The sequence below is a fragment of the Neopelma chrysocephalum genome, unplaced genomic scaffold (genome assembly GCF_003984885.1).
Source record: "Neopelma chrysocephalum unplaced genomic scaffold, ASM398488v2 Primary Assembly neopelma1_22b, whole genome shotgun sequence".
Taxonomy (NCBI): Eukaryota; Metazoa; Chordata; class Aves; order Passeriformes; family Pipridae; genus Neopelma; species Neopelma chrysocephalum.
In genome coordinates, this window is record NW_020897690.1 from 29,618,958 (window position 1) to 29,629,524 (window position 10,567).

General features: G+C 39.8%; 1 protein-coding gene across 2 annotated transcripts in view; it reads left to right on the forward strand.

Annotated features, from left to right (window-relative positions):
• The window catches only part of MYLK4 (myosin light chain kinase family member 4), an 81,561-nt gene that overhangs the window by 49,296 nt on the left and 21,698 nt on the right, over positions 1-10,567 (forward strand). The window lies entirely within an intron of this gene.

Below are 10,567 nucleotides of genomic sequence, written 5' to 3' on the forward strand. Positions count from 1 at the left end.
ATGCAGAGCAGCAGGTTAAAAGACTAGATGGACTTGAACAAAGTGTTTCTGGACTACAGAAACTTGTAGGGCCTCTGGTTGAGAAGGTGAAAATGTTAATAATTCATAATTCAAGCGTAAAACACCATGTTCCAAAACGTAAAGTTTGCAGGGTAGGGGATTATAGAAAAGGAGCTGGAAATCCCTTTAGGATGCACGTTTTCTCGGAGACAACAGCTGGTGACCTGCTGAAGAAGAAAAATGAAAAGGTGAGCCCAGGTTTGTGTTTCATCTTGTCAAGAATCATTGCAAGCTACAGATATGTTCTGCTATATATTCAGCTTTTTCATTTTGTTGGCAGTTAAGAGGCAACCACCAATATTCTCTAAAAGAGAGAAGTATAAGAACAAACTGTGCAAGTTTCAATGGAAAAGATATAGAAAACCTGCTTATTTATACAGACCTTCGTTTTTTTCTAATTATTTCTTTGCAGTTGTAAAACCTAACTAGGGGTCACTGACATGGGTGACAAAGATTGACACAGACTTCAGGAGTCTTGGGTTCTGGCCATGCATTTTACTGTGATCTTCTCTGGATTTATAATTATCTGGGGGAATCAAGTTACAGCAGTAATGTTATGTGCACTGGGGTCTAGAGATTAGTGAAACTGGTAAAAATCCTCCTTGGGTCAGGGCATATACATATGTTTGTTCTTTATTTCAAAGAACATCTTAAGTGTGCTGTTCCAATCTGGTATTTCTGCTGACATTGGTGAGGACTAGGAGACTTCTAAACTGGGATCTGAGGTAGGGTTACTGTAACTGGAGCTGCAGCTTGTGTAAACTTCCCTGGGTAAAAAATGCCTGTGTCACCATAATGGGAGTTTCATCATGTTCTTTACAGTTCAGATTAAAACCACCAAAAATCTCTTGAAAGTCTCCATTGACTATAATATGCTCTTGTAAGGTAGTTTGAGTATTCTTTGTTTGGTAAAGAAAATTAAGGAATTTCTTGTGAACAAAGTATGTCGGTATTTAATTAAACTACAGTGAACCAAAAAGGTTCACTGTATATATGCCTTTCATATTTTGTTCTGTTTTTTTTCTCTCAAAAAAGTCACATTCAGGTCACATTGGTTCACTTAAAGAATGGTTCTTGAGTTTGTTTTTCTAAAAGCAAAGAAGCATTTCAGCCATCAAAGGAAACTATAAAAATAGCAGTCAATGCTGAGTAGCAGCATAGAAGCATTTTATAAAGCTCTGTCAACTGAACTGGGTGATCTGCCACTATGTAAGGATATAAATTGTGCATCCCTGTTTCCTGAACATGATTACCTGAAGGGAAAAATTGCTTCCTTGCCCAAGAAGATTGACAACAAAAATGGTCATTACAGGCCCTTCTTGAATATCACGCTGGACTGGTTTCAACAAAGAAGTTTCAAAAAAAGAGAGGTTTTCTTGTTTTGTACCATTACTTTGATTAGAAAACATTACTTATTTTGAGCATCTGAGTTTAGGACTTCTTTTGCTTTTCAAAGCATCAATGAAAACATCTGTTGTAAAAGCGCTATCAAGTGAGACCCACAGGTCACCTCTGTAATGCGGCCATCAATGCAGCTTGTGGTAGAGCTCTACATATCTTGGTGAAACTACATATTCATCTCAACTATTTGTAAATGTAAACTGAAACAGGCCTGGCATGTTAATGAACTGGCAGCTCCTGCAGACCAGAGTAGATGTGAGGCTCTCTGTACTAGAAATGCAGGGTCAGTGGAAAGGAGGGGATCTTGCAGGCTTTACTGGTGATTTTGTGGGAGCCAACGGGTGTAGTGGAAGAAGCACGTCAAAGGAGGAGGTTGTGCTTCTGGCAGACCAGAGGGGAGCCAGGATGGCAGAGGTTCAGGTACCCCATGGAGAGTTCAGAGCTATAAAAGGCACAGAAGTAGAGGCAAGGGGGCTTGAACATGACAGAAACAGAGGTAGCCTACTCACAAGGACCCAAAAAGGACAGGAGCAAGTGGAGTCACTGTCTTTTTCCAACAGCAGCTACATTTGTAATCCCCTCAGTGATTCATTTTGTTTAGGCAGACTCTCAGCGATGTTGAGTGGACTCTGTAGGAACTTGTCTAACACGTGCTTAGGAAGGGCAGCACAAACACGTCTGGAAGCATGCTGGTGATATTATTACATTGTTTATATTTTGTTTGTTTTATGAGATAGCATACATATGTTTGCTTGTCATTACCTCCTCTGTGCATTTGATTTATTAGAAAAGGGCCTTCATAAAATTATCAAGCTATCCCGTGAAGAACAGCTGGCTTTAGTAAACACTTAGTCATCTTGGGTTTAAGTAAAAACAGACTTGAAGTCATCCCTGCATTAAGAGTAATGGAACCATGGTATGATATCCTTCAGCAGAGATTGCTGAGCTTGGTTGTCAGCTTAGTAGGAGACAGTGTGTGCCAACATTCAGGGCAAACAGACTGTCCTCTGGATGATGGGATAGGAACAGCATCCCTGAGCAAGTTAGTCAAAAGACTGGTCCATGAGATGCTGTGAAGCTGGTTGCTTGTGCCTCTTCTTGACACGAACTGGATTTACAAGTGATGTTTTATATAGTTGTGATTAAAGTAAAAAGAAAAGCAAAAGAATAGAGAAATAGGGGGTCTCACTCCTGCAGTTTTACACCTGAAAGGTACCACTGATGCCTGGTGACATAGCAATTTACCTGATTATGCAGATATCAATCTTTATTTCTCACAATCCCTACTCCTGACTAATCCCCACCTGATGACAATTGAGAATAATGCTGACCCTGCAGAAGTGCAAGCTTCCAGGCAGTAAGAACATCTCTTGTATCCTAGGTGGACTTCGTTTGGCAACATGAGCAACTCTTCAATCACTTTAGACATATACAGAATTCTGTTTCTGTGCAGCCATCAACAAGGCAATCCATTCAGTACGGTTAATTCAGAAGGAGAGTACCCACTTCTATGCACTGCAGGAGATGGTCAGATGTTTTGGATGATGTGCCTATTTGTCATCCACCCTGCCCCACTATGAGCAAATGCCATCTCTTAGTTCTAATAGCTGAGCTGTCTGGCAAATATTTGTTTTTCCCCAGCCTGGTTCTGCAAAATAATTCAGTCATTCTTATGAATGAATTACTAGTAGGTGGTGCAATAGCTGGCCATGGGTACAACTGGATAAGGCAGTGAATTGTGTTTACATACTGCTTAATCACCTGCCTTTCCATTCTTCCTTCTCTAGAGAGGTGCTGCACTTTGCTTAATGTAGTATTGTTTTCTAATTTTTTCTAACTCTCTCTTTTTACAGAACCGGATTAAGTAGAGAGCTTTGGAAGAGGCATAACAATGGGGAGGGAAAAAGGAGAATGAGAGGTAAAGAAGGGGTGATAAGCAGCTAGGATGTGTAATCTCTTTTCTGGCTTCAGCAGCAGCTGAAACAGTTTCCCCATCACAAGCTCCACAGGCACATTTTGTGTTCTTGCAAAATACAGGATTTGCTCTCTTCTGAAGCAAATTTCTGCTTTCCTGCCTTTTACTGCCATCCTGAAATACCTCCACTGCCTCATACAGGAGTTTAGTTTATTTCTGGTTTGGGTTGGAGTTATAATATTGTGTAGCCTGGAGAAACTTCACGCTTTGTCGATGCTGCCAAATGTCTCCCAGCTGTTTTCCACTGAGTGCAGCATGACTCTATCACCACATGGCTGAGAGTAGTAGCGTGTGTTACTTGTCGTTTTTTAAGTTATTTTGTTGCTATTACCACCCAGGGAAATCAGCAGTTCTACAGTAAGAGTCTTTAAAAGTCTTGAGGTTTTCCTCAAATTCACCTTTTTAAGTAGTCTGTGATAATCCTGTTTTGAAATGATTCTTTAACTCCATTTTCAGTCCTATTTCTTCCACTTATAAAGAAAGAGGGTAAAATAATACTTCATTTATTTCCTCCAAATTAAACAGTTCAGAGATTCTATACTATTAAACTGCAAATACTCACCCGGAGAATTAGAAAGTCCATTTTGTTGCCATCATAAAGCAGTGTTGAACTTCCTGCAGTTGCCTACAGGTGTCTGTAACTTTGGTTTCCTGACATTTCTGCTGACTTTGCTGTAGGACTAACAACTATTAGCAGTTTGAGGCTGTTTTCCACACTAAAGACACTCCACCAGTGGGAGCTGAGTTTTCTGCTTGAACCCTCCTGTCCCTCCACTGCAATTGCAGCTCATGGGCTGCTTTAGTAGGAGCCCACAATGAAACTGCTGTTTGCCACGTGTTTTAAGATCCATTCAGCCTCAGTCTATAACAGTTCTTCTGATTCCTTCATTTTGCCTACAAATACTAACAGGTCCCTTATGCATTATTTAAATTCTCTTCAGATTGGCCGTGTTCTGTGTATTTTTCATCTTCCTGCCAAATGGGCAGGAATTGTTTCTTTTTTTTTATTTTTTTTTTTACATCTGTTTGCAAGAGTTTCTGCTGTATTTGGTGGTTTTGGGGGTAGAGGCTTTCTGCAGAATCTCACTTGATAATTGTCTTTTGCTTGGGCAATGCAGCTGGTCAGTACTGTCAGGTGCCATTATAATCCAGAATGCTCTTCTTCCCCTCAGGACTGATGCTTTACCTAAACATGTTCTTGGTAGAAGTATTTCAATTTTTGAGTGATCTATAATACATTAGAGTTATAATTCTTCCTCTGAATGTCTATAAAACTGGTGTATTTTCTCAGGACAATGTTTTCATCTTGTTTTGCCCCGTTCTCTCCCTTACTGACAACCCTCAGAGTTTTTTCGCACCCTTCCAATTCAGAATACTGTTTAATTTTGTTTTCATTTATATTCAGAACTTGCTGTGTGCTGTACAATATTCCATGCATAGGATCGTGCCCTGGGCACTGTTGTTGTGATTTTGCTCTCTCTACAAATCTGAGGAATGTGTGAAATCAAAGCAGGTACAGCTGATTTCTAAATACCTGCGTGCCACATCAGATGTCTTATGGGCATGATGTTAATGCCTACGTGTTAGAGTGACCATTTTAGGAATCTAATACAACTCCTTTGCAAAACTCGGGAGACCTCATGATGAAGATCAAGAGCTGGTAAGTGCAGGAAAGCAAGGCAAGACCGGTCATCAGAGGGTAGCCTCGTAAAAGCAGAAAGTTCCTCAAAGAGGTGAGAGAGAGAGAGAGAGAGAGGAAGGATTTGGTCAGGGAATAAGTATTTTTCCACTGCAATAGTCTAAGATTCACCTTTTGTAATCACATGTCCTAGCCATCTAGGCAGTTTTCTGGTGATGACTCTTCTCAGCCCCAATCAGAAATAGTAGGGGTACCATGCTTGGCTACTTTCTCTGGTAGGAGAGCTGGGTTGCAATTAAATGTGGGGTCTCCACCACACTGACTTTTAGTAACAACAGTGGCTGCTCTGGAACACAACTAATTTTGTGCCATCCTAGCAGCACCCTGGGTTTTGCATACATGTGCAGCAGTGAGGATGAGTGGTGATGGGCGGCTGGGCAGCAGCCCAAACAGAGCCTGGAAGGAGTCCCACCACATTCCATTCGCTGGGTTCTGCATGGTGAGAAACCATAGTTTGCAGAACTGTATTATAGCAAGATATCCTGATTTTGTATAAGGTCTAATCACCATTCATTTATGAAAATGAAGGAGAAGATCTGTCTATAAAGGGGAAATAAAAAAATCCCAGGTCTTTCCCCTCCACCCAAACCCCCTTCCTGTTAAACGAAGTACATTAATAGGAAACCTACATTTCTGGAGTACAATTATAAGTGAGTCATCAAAGCTCTAGGGGATGATTTCTTGAGTTCATAACCCTTTGGATGGAAATCTCCCAACTGTGATTTCTCCAAAACAGCTTAGGAAGGGCAGTTCAAAAAGTCTGAAGATATTTGCCATTCATGTCATTGCAAGCTTAGTTCAGCTAAGTTAGTAAAGCTGAGAAACATCCTCTTTACAGTGGAAATACTTAACTGATATCGTAGCAAAAAAAATTACTGGAATAGTTTGACAAATGGGTGGTTTATGCCCACAGTTAAAAAGATCTGCCAGTGATTTGGTTTTCAAGATGGATTTTTTTGCTCCTTTCTTGCACTGTGACAATAGTGGAACCCACTTTGGAAAATGACCCATTTAATAGTAATGGAGAAAAGGTGAAGAACAGCACCTGGAAAATTTCAGGGTTATGGCACAGGTGCACATGAGGCACACATGCTCCCTATCAGTCATCACACATGTAAGGACATTGAGCAGTATAGAGATAGGAGAGATGTGAGACTGTCCAATGTGTTGGTAAGACAAGTAGCTGAATTCTTCACTGGTTGTGCTTACCTGACATTGCCTCCGGTTTGTTCAGATGAGAAATCCAAAAATGATATTAACTGGTTAATTTGATTTCCCAAATGCAAGGATAGGACATATGTCAAAGCCAGGTAATGCTGAATGCTCTGGTCTTATTGGGTGTATTGGTAGCCTCAGATTTGTTGGTGGTTATTATGGGCCTTTGTGTATTCCAGAGACATTAAAATTATACCAATCAATTGGAGTTAAAAATCTGCCTCCAAAGCTCTTCTTGTGCTTAATACTGCCTCTGTTAAATGACAGTGACTAGGCCTCAAGGCAAAAGCAAAGATGTTTGGAATCTAACTGTTACTGTTAGTGCAATATATTGCATCTTCATTGAGGCCATGGGCTCTGTCAGGAGCCTGGTTGCATAAAAGCCTTTTCAGTGTGAGATCCCCTGCTTTGAAAAGAATGGCCTGTCAGGAGGAAGCATCTGTTTGAAACAGGACAGGCATTGCTTCTCCAGCACAGCAGCTGAGAAGTCAGCAAACTGAAGTAGGGAATGGATAAGGCTTTGCCTTCGCTGATCTGCAGCTTCTCCCCTAGGATGGTGTTGTTCTGAGGGATTTTACACAAGCAGACATTGTTATCTCATTACCAATATGTTTTCAAGGCAGCAGGTCACACAGAAATTCTCTTGTATTTCCTATTGGGAGAATCATGATTCTCGTGGTTCAGAGCTTGTTTTTTGTGTGTGATTAGAGTATATTTGTGGTTTGAGTTTGGTTTTTACAGAAGAATGATTTATTTATCTACTTCAAGGAGCTCTATAAAAATCATGGAAGAGTCAAAACCTTGGCCTGAAGGTGCCAGCAGTTGTTGTAGAGTAGCAAAAAAATAATGACATGGAAACAGATGTACTGCCTGCCGTAAAAGCAGAATTCCCATGTGTACACTTTGTAGCATTTATAAGTTTGTATCAGAAATACTTTCACTGAATATTTTACATTGCTGGGGGAAAAAGGAATGTGTATTGAAGGGGAACACAAAAGGGCAGGAGGGGATGAATTCCAGCTTTGATGGATAGCACAGAAGGCATCACTGTGCATGTGGTTGCCCCAAGGTCTCTGTAGTATGTGATGAATTCTCCTGTGTACCGATGAGGAGATACTGGGAGCATTCATAGTACAGTGCTCAGGTGGCAAAGCCCATGGCTGACTTCTGGCTGTTAGGGAAATTCATTAATTACAAATCTCAAGGAACTTAATCATTTTGATAAATGAATGGTGATTGGACCTTACCTGGTTACCTATCCTGGTTATGAAACCAGGATATCTTGCCATAATACAGTTCTGCAAACTATCAAGAATATGATTTAAAATGTGGTTTAGGCATATGCAAAGGTTTGTGGTAGGTGGAAGTTGAGAATAATGTCTTGATATAAAATGAAATCACAGAATCAACTAGGTTGGAAAAGACCTCTGAGATCATCAAGTCCAACCTTTGACCAAACACCACGTTTTCAACTAGACCATGACACTAAGTGCTACATCCAATCTCTTCCTAAACACCTCCAGGGACAGCGACTCCACCACCTCCCTGGGCAGCCCATTCCAATGCCCAGTCACTTTCTCTGTAAAGAACTTCTTCCTAATGTCTAACCTAAACCTCCCCTGGTGCAGCTTAAGACTGTGCTGTCTTGTCCTACTGCTGGTTGCCTGGGAGAAGAGACCAACCCACACCTGACTACAACCTCCTTTCGGGTAGTTGTAGAGCGTGATAGGGTCTCCCATCTCTCCTCTTCTCCAGGCTAAACAACCCATGCTTCCTTAGTGTGATGGGGTGACAAAGGATGTCTAACTAAATGGTTGAGACTGCTCCATGAGGCCATTCATTACAAAAATTTTTGCAGTAGGAAAAAAAAAGAATCAAAGAGTTTTATTAGGTGAATAAAAAAATTTGAAAGTTAGCTAAAAAAACATTCCAAGGGTAGGACTGCTACAGTATAAAGAAGGAATTTAACTATGTAGAGCTCATTATAAAGGAGTCAGATGTCTATAAAAGACATTAATTTCTTGCTGCATTTGAAATTTCTGTTATAATATATTATATTTTTGTATATAATTGCTTACGGCTTAATTTCTGCAGGTTTCTAAAGTCAATTCAAATAATTTCCAAAAAAAATTTTTTTCCATTGGTCTACACTGAAGTTTCAGCCTCTGGGCTATCTCGCATTATTCTGTATCATCACCTGGGCTTTTATTCTGTCTCTATTACTTAGACTATAGTAATACTTTGTATGAAAGACTACGTTTAAGTCTGGAAAATGTATTTTGGAAGATGCAGTAACAAATTGCCTAGATACAGACACATTTTTGCTTTGGTATACATTACAGGGTCACAATGCAAGCTTTTATATTTAACCTTTTGTGAAATAAAAATGAAAAATTCATTGAAAGCTTTTGACTTGTGTGAATAGCAAAAATGACTGCACTTCCATTAACCCAATTGTGCATATTCAAGTCATTAAGAAAGGAGAAAAAATAATATGGAGGTATAATTTCCACTAAGGAATATTAAATCCTTTAATTTTAGAATATACAGACTGGAAATAGTCACATGTCACCAAAGTTCAGGAAGAATAATACATCAATAAATAAAATATTATTAGAGATAAAGTTAAAAAGATCCTTAAGAAAGCACTGCTAACAGGCTGAGGGAAGAGGTAGATGCAATTGACAAACCACATGACCTTTCAGATGAGATTTTCAGAAGAGTGTCAAAGCTTCTGGGACCAATGGGCTCTCAGAGCAGCTGTCTGGGATTGGACTTCACGCGTGGCCCTGAATAACTACAAGGAGAACTACAAGGAGGTCTTTGTACCTCCTGTGGCTGGGATGGGAAGGATACGTTGACTTCTGTCAGCTCCAGAGAACCCGGTGAACCCCCGCCTTTACAGGGGAGAAATAATGAGCAAAATTTCTTGGTTTTATTGCCAGGTCAAGATTTGACAAGTTGAAGTCACATGTTACTGCAAATAGCTAAACATGTAGAAAACTTGGATGTTCATGTAAAAATTATTCATGTGTCTACAGATACCTAGTCCTTATATTTGTATTTCTTATTCTAATGCACTATTGCCCCTGTATTTATTGCACAGTGATTCTGAAGAATACCAGTAAATATTTAATTTGTATTCTTTTTTCCCCCCTCATTTAAATTAGTATGAGCTCCTCATCTGCTGTTAAAATGTAAGAGATCAGAAATGGTGCTTGAATAAACATGGTAGTATTTTATGTAATGCCCTGGCAGACTCAGGTATTCAGCACCATCCAGTGTTCCTTCTACTTGACGGATTTTCAAACGCTGGCTTCTGTATTTCACACCTGCAAACTACAGCAATATTTAGTAGGAAGCGCGGTGTGTCTGCAATTAATTCTGAATGCAGAAGTGAAATCTGGCCCTATGGATCAAAGGACTTCGAGGCCATTGCTCTGATTATTTGCTCAGCTGACTGTGTTTGATCAGAGCTGATGTCCTCAGTGGTCTGGTGAGACTGACATACTTACAGGAATCTGAGTGCATTACTAATTGCAGTCACATTGCAGAATAAATAAGTCTGAGTTTTTTCCCCTTTTTTTAATGCCTTTCACCATTAAAATAGCAAAATGAGCATTGGTTGATTCCCTGTGATCCATCTGGAATAATTACATTTATATTTAAATTCTGTGGGAACAAGGCTCTGATTTATATTTCAAGAGTACTTACCTAGTTGTATTGAGGCCTTTTTCATTTTGTGGCCTGCAACCTCCTGGGACCAACTGCATCCCAAATAATTGTCAGTCTCAGATCTTACACTCATATAACAGTTTCCTTGTCCCTTCCAGATCAAGATTTTTTGAAAAAGTTTTGTTGAAATCCTTCATGCAGTTACATCGAGTTTTTCTCAACTCTTTTTTGCTTCCCATGGAATTTCCTTACCCTTGAACTCCGTTTATAGTGGATACACGTTGCTTTGATTTCATGCCTATTTTCTAAATAGCCTGATGACGTTAAAATAAAAAAAAATAAAGCATAAAAAGTGCCGAGGGCTTACCAGAACAAATGTTTAGTAATAGAACTGGTTCATGCCCAGAGTACAATATGAGTAAGCTGTAGGACTAATCATTTGATTAAGACACTCAAAATTAAGTGCCTGACCCTGTATATTCTGTTGGGATAACACTGCTGTAGCTGGCAGTTCCTCTTGAAAATATTTGGAGGTATCTGCA